General features: G+C 40.4%; 1 protein-coding gene across 1 annotated transcript in view; it reads left to right on the plus strand.

The window, feature by feature from the left end:
• Positions 1 to 13,731, plus strand: part of LOC123515760 (calcium-activated chloride channel regulator family member 3-like) — a 600,791-nt gene that overhangs the window by 547,437 nt on the left and 39,623 nt on the right. The window lies entirely within an intron of this gene.

The following is a 13,731-nucleotide window of genomic DNA, read 5'->3' on the forward strand; positions in this document are numbered from 1 at the left end:
CTATCATAACCCGAGTCGTCTAAAATAAAAACACACCAAAACACAAAGAAAATGAAACACTACACTGATACACAACACGAAACTGTACCAGGATGTGATTGTGGCGTACTGGGTTGCCTGTCAGCAGTGAGAGAGAAAGAGAGAGAGAGAGGAAAGGGGGGAGAGTGGCGAGTGACAAGGCTGGATGTGGGACAATTAACTGACAACAACAATAATCAGCTTCCAGTGCTAATGAGCCAACTTTAACGGGGACGCGGAAGTGTGGTAGAGGTCAGGAGCAGACTCAATAATTGGTTTCCGGACGATACTACCAAAATACTACCACTCGTTAACAAGGCCTCGAATCCCACGTACACGAGCGAGCGAGGGGAGTCTAACGTGCCCTGTTATCTCTACATAGCCTTTTATCTCTCCCATAATGACAAGGAAGGAAGGTACATGGAGATACTTAGATTGCAGTGTACGATAGCTTGGTAATTCTATCAAGGGAAAAATTGTTTACGTGTTATCCTTGGAATTCCAGTTTCTTTTATGTAGGTTTGTTGTATTTCATGTGTATGTCTCTTTCAGTTAGTTAGTATGCTTGTATTTTGTTGTTTTTCTGTCTGTTTGTGGATTTATCCGTCTCTCTCTCTCTCTCTCTCTCTCTCTCTCTCTCTCTCTCTCTCTCTCTCTCTCTCTCTCTCTCTCTCTCTCTCTCTCTCTCTCTCTCTCTCTCTCTCTCTCTCTCTCTCTCTCTCTCTCTCTCTCTCTCTCTTTCTTCCTTTATGTATCCCCCCATTAACCTATGTTGCGGAAACCTTTTGATCAGCAGTTTGTGTTGCGCCCGCAGAGAATAAACAAGAGAAACCCGATTAAGGTGAAGCAGACGGAGGGCCTCGCGTGCAGCCCAGAGCCCCCCATCTTGCAATTACCCGCCTGCAGGTCACCCAGTGTTTTTAATTCTATTTGTTTACTTCTTGAACGGATCACGCTGATGGATTGCTTCGATTTCAGGGAGATTTTATAATTATACTCTCTTATAGCAGAGGAGAGCAGAGAAAGAGAGAGAGAGAGAGAGACAGACAGACAGACAGACAGACAGAGATATAAGAAAACAGTAAAGGAAGAAACTTAAATGAGGGGTGAAGAAAATTATTTGAGGTACGAAAAAGAGGAAGACGAATTGAAATATGTAGAAAAGAATAATGAGAGAGAGAGAGAGAGAGAGAGAGAGAGAGAGAGAGAGAGAGAGAGAGAGAGAGAGAGAGAGAGAGAGAGAGCACACAAAGTCGAAATAAAGGGTGAGGTGGATAATGGAGAAAGGGTTAGTGATTCATAAAACGCACAGGATGCCAGGAAAGGGTTAGCAGAAGAAAAGGGGGCGAGAATATATTAAGTAAAGCGGCAATAATAGCACGTATGAATATAGTAATAAAGGGGAACAGAAGAAGGGAAGAACACGAGGGAACCAGATAATTAAAGTTGAGAGAGGAAAGAGTAATTGAAAGAAAGAAAAAGAGTTGGGAGAATGGAATCCGTGTAATGAAGAAAATTATAACATACTGCAAGGTACGAGTAAGTAAGTGCCGGGAGATTAAAGGGAAAGATTAAGGGAGATGCGTCACCTAGGAAAAAAAAAGGAAAGAGGCTGGAAAGAGAGAGAGAGAGGGAGAGGAAAGAAAGTTGATGATTTAGGGGACTAGTAATCATGGGAAACTTAGAAATTATACGGTACCGAGAAGATTAGTACGATAAATAGACGATTATGAATAAGTAGGTAAATTATTGGAGATGCGTCACCTAGGGAATAAAGGGAAAGAGGCTGGATACAGAGAAAAAGAGAAAGGGAGAGGAAAGAAAGTCAAAGGTTTGGGGGGGCGAATAACCATTGAAAACTTAGAAATTATACGGTATAAATGAGATAGATAAAACAAATAGGCGATTATAATTAAATTCGTAAATTTTGAAGATACGTCACTCAGGAAAAAAAAAAAAAAAAAGCTGAAGAGGAAGAAAGTCGAAAGTTTCGGGGGACGAGTAAACATTAAAAACTTACAAATTATACGTTTCTCATAAAATTGGTACAATAAATAGATAATTATAAATAAGTACGTAAATTATTGAAGAAAATATATATGAAAAAAAATAGAACAAATAGATATAAATAGTGCTCACGTGAGATTGATTAATTGCTTACACCAGGTGATCTGTGTACAGGAAAGGTGAGCGAGTAGCTTGTAAAATAAAGAGAAGGAGATGCATACCATTTTCTGTTGAACAATGAAGTAAGTTTTCATTATCTATAGAGTTTAGCACCTTATTTCTTATCTCTCTCTCTCTCTCTCTCTCTCTCTCTCTCTCTCTCTCTCTCTCTCTCTCTCTCTCTACATCCACGTATTATTTTACCACAATATTCAATTCTTCTCCTTTCCTCTGTCACCCTTCACCTTTCTTAATATTCTTTCTGCACTCTTTCTGCCTCTTTCTGTTTCATCTTTACTCACGCCCCACCACCCTTTCACTTCACATACTGCACTCTTTCTCGCTCCCTTCAATGATCCCTTTCTCTCCTCTCTCACTGCATGAAGGTAAATCTTGGTCTGGACTCGCCTGTGTAATCAGTTTTCACTTAGAAATGACCCACTGACTCTTTCGGACGCGGGAAAGAAGGACCTCACAGAACATAATGACTCCACCGGGTTCTGTCATCCTGAAACTTGAGATAATTTGTCTCTAATGTAATTATCAGCCGACTAACGAGGTTTTCCGCTTTGCAAGGACGTTTTTCCTCTTGCCCCAGCTTGATTAAGGTTTGGAAAAGGTGGTTTGTTTTCGCTAGTGTTTGTTTTGTGTTTCTGTGTGCGTGTGTGTGTGTGTGTGTGTGTGTGTGTGTGTGTGTGTGTGTGTGTGTGTGTGTGTGTGTGTGTGTGTAGCATTCTTTTTAAATCACATCCTTTTTTCCATCTACTTTTTCTTCCTTCTGCCTTTTCTTCGTCCCTCTCCCCCCTCTAACTCACACGCCTTCTCCTCGTCCCCTCATCTTCCTCTCACTCTCTTCGTTCTACCCACGTTCTTTCCGGCAAGCAAAGCAGATGATGTGGAGAAGATAGCTCTCTCTCTCTCTCTCTCTCTCTCTCTCTCTCTCTCTCTCTCTCTCTCTCTCTCTCTCTCTCTCTCTCTCTCTCTCTCTCTCTCACTCTCATCTTAAGAAATGACGTTTTTATAATGCATTTCTCAGATCATCGTTGTGGAAGTGGAAATTGAGTTTGTGAAAGGAGGATAGATAATTGATAGATTCCGAACCAATATCTCAAGACAGCTCAGTGATTTAATCTAATTTACTGAACTGTTTGGCTGTCTGTTTCATTCATATTCACCTTTGCCTTTTTGTATTGGTGTGTTGGTGTTTTTATTCTCTTTTATTTTTTTTTTGCTGAGATTTATGTACGTGTGTGTGTGTGTGTGTGTGTGTGTGTAGTGGTAGTGGAAGTAGTAGTAGTAGTAGTTGTTGTAGTAGTAGTAGTAGTAGTAGTAGTAGTAGTAGTAGTAGTAGTAGTAGTAGTAGTAGTAGTAGTAGTAGTAGTAGTAGTAGTAATTGTAGTAGTAGTAGTAGTAGTAGTAGTAGTAGTAGTAGTAGTAGTAGTAGTAGTAGTAGTATTGATGATTTTACAATTAACAACAATATATTAAATAGACCAATTTCCACATACTTAAAGGTTACAGGAAGAAGCACATTTCAGTAATTATTTGTATCTAGAATTAATGAAGAAAATAAAATAAAAGGCAGCGAGCATCATATTAACCCCTTCAGTAATGAGACGCATTTTTACCACGAGTTTTGGATGTCACTAGACGCTTTTATTACATTAGGAAGGTCAGAAGATTAATGGCCAGTCTTCACTATTTTAATCCCGCACGTGAGTATCTGAAGCTGTACAAAATCGCTAAATAGTAAGCAGAATTAAATATGAAACGCGTCTCATTATTGAAGGCGTTAAAAAGAAGTTCCATCTTTTATCTTGTTTTTCACTCTGTTCTGCATTACTTACTTCTTTTTACGAGAGAGAGAGAGAGAGAGAGAGAGAGAGAGAGAGAGAGAGAGAGAGAGAGAGAGGAAAGAAAGTCGAAGGTTTGAGGGACGAGTAACCATTGAAAACGTTACTCATAAAATCGGTACAGTAAATAGATGATTATGATTAAGTACGTAAATCATAAAAGAATAGAGCATATAAATGTTAATAGTTCTCACGTGAGACTAAATATCACTAGCAGCAGCAACAGTAATAGAGCCCCGACACTTATTGCAATTATTACTATCATCATTACCATCGTACATGTGATTTAAAACTCATAACCTGCTTGTCTGGCTTATACTCGCTTTTTCCTTTGTACTGGAGTAATCAAGGCCGGGAGAAACTAGAGACTTTGTAGACTCAGTGCGCTCTCTTCACCTTAATGAATATGTGGGAAATTGTTCTTACCTTTGGACTTATTCATAATAATTGATCTCCTTAAGTACTTTCTTTCCAGGGTCATTTAAGTTTCTACGGGTTTTTCCTCACCTCTTCGATACTGAGACGCATTTTCATCTTGATTTTTGGGTGAGATTAGACGATTTTCATTTTTTTCCTATACCACGTGGGCTTTTCACGGGAATTTATGGGCTGAGGTACCTGCTATCTAAAAGCCCACCCGCTAGGAAACCGTTGACCCGAGTGAGGAAGCCCAACCTAAACCGGACCTTGGACAGGATTCGAACCCGTGCACTTGGAGACCCCTCTGACCCCAAAGCACGCATGGTTCCACTGCACCACTTCTTTGCAACAGAAAGAGTCTATGGAGGTCAGAAGATTAATGGCCACATATTTCACTATTTTAATCCCTACATAAGTTTCTGAAGGTGTGTAAAATCACCAAATAGTAACAAGAATGAGTATGGAAATGCGTCATGGTACTGAGGAGGTTAAGTATGTTAGTTGTTAATGTAAATCGTCTCCATTATTAGCATTTTTATTATTGTTCCTCTTTTTTTTCATTTTTACTCGTGCTATACAGAGAGAGAGAGAGAGAGAGAGAGAGAGAGAGAGAATATTAGTCAAATAACATAATTGAAAGTAAAGGAAGGTAATAGTTTTAATTTCGGAAATAATTATCCAAACTTTTCTCCAAAACCATCGAGAGAGTTTAGCTGTCTCTCTCTCTCTCTCTCTCTCTCTCTCTCTCTCTCTCTCTCTCTCTCAAAAATGGTAATGACATATTTGTACCATAATTTTCTCATCTCCCTTCCTCCTTTTACCCTTAGAAGAGGAAAAGTACATACACACACACACACACACACACACACACACACACACACACTACGGTACTTGGAGGAGAAGACTAGAAGCTGAAGTGAGAAATTGGATTACATGTTAAGGTAGACAAGCGAGGAGAGTGAAGAAAATGGGAGATGGAATAGAAGTGAAGCTGAGCAGAACACATGAGGAGCCTCGTCTTGTGTGCTGGGAGGAGGAGGAGGAGGAGGAGGAGTTGTAGTAGTAGTAATAGTAGTAGTAGTAGTTGTTGTTGTTGTTGTTGTTGTTGTAGTAGTTGTTGTTGTTGTCCTTGTATTAGTATTAGTAGTAGTAGTAGTAGTAGTAGTAGTAGATGTAGTAGTTGTTTTTTTTGTAGTTGTAATTGGAGTAGTAGTTGTTATTTTTGTATTTGTAGTAGAATTAATAATAATGGTAGATGTTCTTGTAGTAATAGTAGTTGTAGTAGTAGTAGTAGTAGTAGTAGTAGTAGTAGTAGTAGTAGCAGTGTTCAGTTATTTGTAGCAAAACCTTTCATATATTTCCTACCATCTTTATACCTTTTTCTTTTCCTTTACATTCACTACTTTCCTCTTTTTCCATCTTATTGTTTCTCTCATAGCTTCCTCACGAATCTTCCCACGAACATGTACCAAGTGAGACCTTACCATTCTCCTTTACTTGACTTCTAAAGACGTGACTCATTCCCATCGTGTTAACTGGTAAGAGTCTTTTTTCTTTGGTGAGTAGAGGGACGGTCACTTGCCCGTTTAAGTCTCATTGAAGTACTGCACAGTCCCTCGGCCACTCACTTAGGCGGGTAATTGAGCGTGTGGGTCTGTAAAGGGAGGTAATTTATTTTAACGAGGCGGGGAAGGAAAGGAGAAGGATTGTACAAGAGGGAAGAAACAGACAGAGGTTAACGTGCGAAATTTGTGGTTTGTTATTAACTCACTCTGTCTTCCATTAATGCATTGCCTCTGTGTCGCATTGGTCTCAGTGTCACTCTTACCTGGATGTTTGCTGCGCTAATATGCCAATCTGTCAGTGTGTCTTCTGCTTTCTTGATTAGATTTTTCTATTCATCTTGTATCCTAGTCTCCTCTGTGTGTGTGTGTGTGTGTGTGTGTGTGTGTGTGTGTGTGTGTGTGTGTGTGTGTGTGTGTGTGTGTGTGCTTATTTATGTAAGAAAGGAGGACTGCCCAAGGGTAATAAAAATATAAAGAAAAAAAGCCCATTCAGCTCCCAGTCTCCTTATAAAAATGATAAAATTAGCCAAAGGATGGGAACAAATGTCTTGAAACCTGTGTGCCTGTGTGTGTGTGTGTGTGTGTGTGTGTGTGTGTGTGTGTGTGTGTGTGTGTGTGTGTGTGTGTGTGTGTGTGTGTGTGTGTGTGTGTGTGTATCCTTATCTATGTATCTGTATTTCAAACAATTTCTGCTTCCACAATTCCCTTCTGCTATCTACACGCCCCGCTATCCACACCCACGTTGCCATCACGCCCACCTGACCTCGCTGGCTGGTGGTGGCGGTGATGAAAGGGGATTTCTTTGCCGTGCCGCCTCGTTGATGGCTCGCCCCACTTACTGCTCCCGTCATGTATGGTATAGTTATTTTTTTGGTGTATTTTTCCCCTCGGCTTTATTATATTTTCACGTTTTTGTGGGAGTGTAGGATTTATCATTTACTTTTTTCTTGCATTTTCCTTCTATTTTATCATACACAATCCGGTCTTTTATCTATGTATGTGGTCATGTATATATATTTTTTTCATATTTATTTTTTATACAGTTTATTATTATTTTTTTTCCGATGTGCAGCTGCATTTTTTTCCCTCGCGATGCATTTGCGGATCAGTTACCTTTCCGCATGCCTGCATATCAAAGGTGCACTGACCGTCACGCGCTGCACCAATTAGCCAAGTCAAAAACGTCATTTGTGCCTGACCCTGAACATCGATGCCTCTCCTTTTTGGTGGAGACAAATCAACTGCGATCTCAGAAGCTTAATCTATTGGTCATTTATTTTATTCTCTGTCGCCATTGATGTGTTTCTAAAGACCTCTCCATAGGAAGTCTGGAAGAGGGGAAGCTGGCTAAGGGCAACAAAAAATAAGCAAGAAAGGCCCACTTGATTGCCAGTCCCCTAAAAGATTAATAGAGTTAGCCAAAAGTCTGGGATAAATGTCTTTAAACCTCCCTTTTAAAAGAAGTCAAATCGTAGGAAGCTGGAAATACAGAAGCAGGCAGGGAGTTCCAGAGTGTAATTTATTTCTTGGTATAGTATTTTGGGCATAAATGATAACTGTAACAGGGAAACTAGACTAAGGATTACTGTATTGCCTTATGGTCTATGGTCCATCTACATGCCTTGTGTTACTGGTGGAGAATGTGACAGTCTGTAATGAAAAGGTTAAATGAACTGAATGTGAAGGACAAGCCATCGCTTAGCTATTTCGTGGCGTATTCAAAATCATATATATATTTTTTAATTGTAAACTCCTTTCATCTTTTGATTTCTAACGCTTCTCAATGTGACCCAAACTGCTTTTCTCTCCACGTCATTTATTTTTGTTGTCTAGAGGAGAGAGAGAGAGAGAGAGAGAGAGAGAGAGAGAGAGAGAGAGAGAGAGAGAGAGAGAGAGAGAGAGAGAGAGAGAGAAAGACAAAAACAGAGAAACAGAGAGAAAGGGCTGTGGGGTAGATGTGGAAAAAGAAAAAGGTATTGGACAAAAGTGGCAAAAGTCGTATAAACACTACATCACGTACTCGCTTCTCCAGGAGGCAATGCTGTTGAAGTCCCAGTAATCAGAGGAGCTGTGGGAGTAAAAAGGAAAAAAAAAAATGTGTCATCACTGTAGGAATAATGAACAAATGTACAAAAAAGTCAGCGAGTGGAAACATTTTACGGAAGGAACGTCATCTAAGTGAGTAAGAAAATAAGTAGCAGGAGCTGTTCTTGTGTCATGGTCATTGTTTTTTTTTTTTTTCCAGACGGCAGGATGTAACTAGAACACCAGTTATTACTTCTGTGGATGTTTTATGTCTCTCTCTCTCTCTCTCTCTCTCTCTCTCTCTCTCTCTCTCTCTCTCTCTCTCTCTCTCTCTCTCTCTCTCTCTCTCTCTCTCTCTCTCTCTCTCTAGTGATATTATCTCGCTAACACATTTTTTATATCATTCCAGGTGAGTCGGTGTCACGGTACTGTCATCCTGTCTCGCCGTGGAAACAGGTGAGAGGCGACACAGGTTTTACAGACAGCACCTCTCCACCAGGTAACGTGATATACTACCTGTTAATACCCCAGCTCACGGCAAGTAATGGACCTGTTTACGAGGGAAGAGAGTTCAAATCCAATAATGCCGATCTTTGTCAACGTCGTGGCCCTTTTGTGTGTGTCTCTGTGTGTGTCTGTGTGTCTGTGTTTTGTTTCCTTTTCTCCTTTCCCTCCTTTCCAATATGAAGAGGGAAAGGTTCGTGATTTATGATGGTGACTTTTGGACGCAATATTCTTCTATTTGGGAAAGTCTCACCTCCTCATCCTCCCCCCCTCCCCTTTACTCTTCCCTCCCCCACCTTGGCACTGAGAGGTGTGTTAATTCATTCTTTTTCAAGTGGTTTTTTTTTCTGAGCAGTTTTTTATTCATTTGCATTGCCGATTTTCACTCACTGTCGACACAAATGATGCATCAAGGCGAAAATAATTTGATCTCTATTTATTTTTGTGTTAGTTGTATACATACGATTCAGAATTGTACATAAAGTTATACTAGACCTTTAGCAGTAGTAGTAGTAGTAGTAGTAATAATGGTAGTAGTAGTAGTAGTAGTAGTAGTAGTAGTAGTAGTAGTAGTAGTAGTAGTTGTTGTTGTTGTTGTTGTTGTTGTTTTTGTTGTAGTAGTAGTAGTAGTAGTAGTAGTAGTAGTAGTAGTAGTAGTAGTAGTAGTAGTAGTAGTAGCAGTAGTAGCAGTAGTAGTAGTAGTAGTAGCAATAGTAGTCGTGATAGTTTTAGTAGTAATAGAAATAGTTGTAGTGGTAATATCAGCTGTAGTAATAGTAGTAGTAGCATTTTAAGAATTGCAAGATACAGGGACCCGGAAAGAAACTTAACCCAAGCACAGCACCTTGAAAATAAGACGCTCTGACCACTTTCTTGATACTGAAGGTGTGCGAGAAACGAGATAAGACGTGCCAAGAAAGGGGAAAAGGAAGCAAGGGAAGAGAAGGAAACTAAGACGAGTAGGGAAGAGAGTCGAGGGTAGGAAGGGGATTACGTATAGTGGTGATAAATAACCCTTTAATCTCGTGTCTATCCTCTCATGGCACCTTTGTACTTTACCTTACCTGTATGCACTCTGGTCACTGGTGCCTCCATTAACCCTTTCAGTACTGAGACGCATTTTTGCCATGAGCTCTGCGTGTGATTAGATCATTTTATTGACATTAGGAAGGGTCTATGGAGGTCAGAAGATTAATGGCCACAGTCTAATTTTAATCCCCAATATAAGTTTCTGAAGCTGTTTAAAATCACCAAATAGCAACCAGAATGAATATGAAAACGCGACACGGTACTGAAGAGGTTAAGAGCTCTTTATACCACCAGAATGCTAACGGGAATAAATTGCAGTGTATAAGTATTCTGTATATTCAACATGAACAGCCTTACAACACAAACCTTTCATTTGTGTGCAGTATTTAATTAACTGTTCTCTTATTTATACCTGTAGTTTACTTTACCTGAACAATTTAACAAGTGTTTCGAAGACACACATTTTGGGCACAAATTTTCGATCATAACAGACATAAGTATTCTGATTTATCTATTTTTTTTCCATGCTCATCAGCAATTATAAGTGCATAGCTCACAGAATCTCCCTCTCACCTTACCTTATCCATTACTCCCAGCCCTTAGAACACAAAGGACTATTCACCACTTCAGTACTGTGACGCGTCTTTACCTTGAGTTATAGGTTTAATTAGACGATTTTATTGACATTAGGAAGGGTCTGTGGAGGTCAGAAGATTAATAGCCAGAGTCTTCATTATTTTAATCCCAACGTAACTTTCTGAAACAGTGTAAAATCATTAAATATAAGAAGATTGAATATGAAAACACGACCTGGTAGTGAAGGGGTTAAGAGGCTGTTTGTGAAAAGCTAAACTGTCTAACATGAAGGAAGAGGCGTAGAATAGTAAATGATTAGGACGAAAGTTGGATAGTTAATGCAATGACTAGTAGTAATTGTTGTGATAGTGGAAGAAAGAAGAATTACATAGGATTACACAGAAAGAGATGGAAGAGGGATAGAGAATAGAAGAAGGGGAGCATTGGAGTGAAAAAGATGAAGATAAAGGAAGGAGAAAGAACAAACGAGGAATTAGAAGAAAGAGGAAAGTGATATGAGAGTAGGGTGAAGAGGGGCGAGGCAGCAAGAATGAATCGTGAAACAGGAATCAGATGAAGGAAGAACATGGAGAAGGAAAAAAAAAAAAAAAAAAAGACGTCTGGCGGAGAAATATCATTGAGCTTTTAGTGGAGACAGGCTGGTCAGGTTTCAGTGACGCAATGGAATGCCAGTTCAAGTGTTCAAGATTCAAAGCAATTAAGTTTTTTTTTGTGTGTGTTCTTAATTGAATTTCTTTTCTCTGCTTAGCTTTTATTATCCTTTGTAATTCTCAAAACAGGTGCCATTTGACTGCATTATTTATCCCTATGTGTAGCCTTTTTTATGTAATGGGAGAAAGCTGAAAAATGACAAGAAATATATATAAAAAAAACTCCCACTTAGTTGCCAGTCCCTTACAGATCCGAAAGAGTTAGCCGAAAGAAAGGGATGAATGTCTTAAAACAGTCGTCTTAAGTAATGCCAAGTGTTTATTCTTTTTATCTATTTATTTATTTATGTATAGATTAATTTATGTTTTATATATATATATATTTTTTTTTTACTAGAATTGAAATTAGTTAGGTTCATATTGTTGTCTTTTTTCTTCGTTTTGCTTTACCTTTTCTTTCGTTCTGTGTCTTTCTTTCGTTCTGTCTTTTTTTGATGCTGTATTTGACATTAATTAATTCTGGAAAAGCAAATATCAAACAATGTAATATTCTTGATTTCGAGATAATTTGATTTTTTTTTTCATCCCATTATTTTATTTATTTTATATTTTTTTTTCATGACACAGTTTCATTTGTATACGTTCATTTATACACGTCACATTCAGCCTGTTACAAAATACCTTAAGCGAAGAAAAGAATATTTTGTTGAACATATTGGACTTTTTATATACTGTAATGAATTAGTTTTGGTTTTTCCTTGCCTTTTCATTAATTAGTCATTTCCACACGTATTTATTTTTTATTTTTTTTTTTAATAATGAGAAAAACGAGGTTTTGCTTCATCTCCACAACACAACGGCTTGAAAATGCAGAGAGAGAGAGAGAGAGAGAGAGAGAGAGAGAGAGAGAGAGAGAGAGAGAGAGAGAGAGAGAGAGAGAGAGAGAGAGAGAGAGAGAGAGAGACATAAACAGACAGACAGACAGACAGACAGAGACAGAGAGAGACAGACAGAAACCCACCAGATACGGAGATAGACGAGCAAAAAAAATAATGTGACGACAAGCCAGTAGGGTTATTTGCTCAACTACCTATCTCACGACCACACTATCCTTTTCCTTATTTTCTTTCCTCGCTCAATAAGCATTTCATTTGTTTCGGTGTTGCTTTCCTTGTTTATCCAGTTTCGTTACTTCAGAAGCTTCGCTTCGGATTACCACCTCGAAGTCCCACGCTACTGTTCATCATACCTTCGAACGTTCGACTCCTCGGGTATTTGGCTTCACCGGAGGTGTTGTGTGGTTCCCCGCGACCTACCCATGGAGACTCAACTGGATCTTGGCTGAGTTAGCACCTCCACGTCTACTTCTCAGTTTGGTGCTCTGTCTCCTCGTGACAACCTCTACACTGGCCGCTGACGAGGATTTCAGCCTTTCCCCACACGGCCCGGAACATCTGGATCAACCTTAGTACCAGCACAGCCCCTCTTCGTGGTGCTCGCGTCCGCCTGGCCCGTAGCTGTCACCGGCTCCTGTGCGAGTCCTCGTTACACTCTTCGGACTTGGCCTGCCTTCAGCCGCCAGCTTCACCTCCACTCCTTCACATCACGGACCTGGCCTGACTCCTCTCTTTGGGCCCTTTCATCACCTACTTCAACACCGGTTCTACAGACTGGCTCCCACTACAAGTCTCCTTCCCTGTGGTCACCCCAGTGGATTCCGTCTTAAGTATAACCAGTACCTTGTTTACAACACAATTGTTTGTTGTCCAGCCTGCCTTCAGCCGCCAGCTTCACCTCCATTCCTTCACATCACGGACCTGGCCTGACTCCTCTCTTTGGGCCCTTTCATCACCTACTTCAACACCGGTTCTACAGACTGGCTCCCACTACCCGTCTCCTTCCCTGTGGTCACCCCAGTGGACTCCGTCTTAAGTATAACTAGTACCTTGTTTACAACACAATTGTTTGTTGTCCAGCCTGCCTTCAGCCGCCAGCTTCACCTCCATTCCTTCACATCACGGACCTGGCCTGACTCCTCTCTTCGGGCCCTTTCATCACCTACTTCAACACCGGTTCTACAGACTGGCTCCCACTACCAGTCTCCTTCCCTGTGGTCACCCCAGTGGACTCCGTCTTACGTATAACCAGTACCTTGTTTACAACACAATTGTTTGTTGTCCAGCCTGCCTTCAGCCGCCAGCTTCACCTCCATTCCTTCACATCACGGACCTGGCCTGACTCCTCTCTTTGGGCCCTTTCATCACCTACTTCAACACCGGTTCTACAGACTGGCTCCCACTACAAGTCTCCTTCCCTGTGGTCATCCCAGTGGACTCTGTCTTAAGTATAACCAGTACCCTGTTTACAACACAATTGTTTGTTGTCCAGTATATTTCGGAACTTGTTCTTTGTTTTCCTCCACCCACGCAAGCTCTGTTTAGAAGCGTCCCTCACCCTGGCCCTATGACGTCACAACCGAATGGGAATTATTTGGTTGTGGTCTTCAGATATAAATATAGAGGTGGAATGGAATCACGTTGAAAAAGACAGCTACAGACAGAAACCCGCTAGACACGTCGATAGACGAGCTAAAAGCAAAGATAAACAGGTGGAAAGTAATCACGTTGAAGAAAGGATAAGCAGACAGACACGGACAGAAATCCACCAGATATGAAAATAGACGAGCTATGAATTACAAATATAGAGGTGGAAAAAAATCACGTTTCAAAGAGGTGTACTCGGTCTCATGGGCGTCTGGAAGGTCAAGTAAGAGGGATCATCTGTCACGGTAAAGGGATCGATAACCTTCAGCCAGACACACATTTGACGCCTCACTGGGTCTGTCGCGGATAGTGTGTCTTCCCGGCAGCAACACACTAGGGATGATGAAATACAAAGAAAAGA

This window comes from Portunus trituberculatus, chromosome 39 (genome assembly GCF_017591435.1).
Source record: "Portunus trituberculatus isolate SZX2019 chromosome 39, ASM1759143v1, whole genome shotgun sequence".
In the NCBI taxonomy this organism is placed as follows: Eukaryota; Metazoa; Arthropoda; class Malacostraca; order Decapoda; family Portunidae; genus Portunus; species Portunus trituberculatus.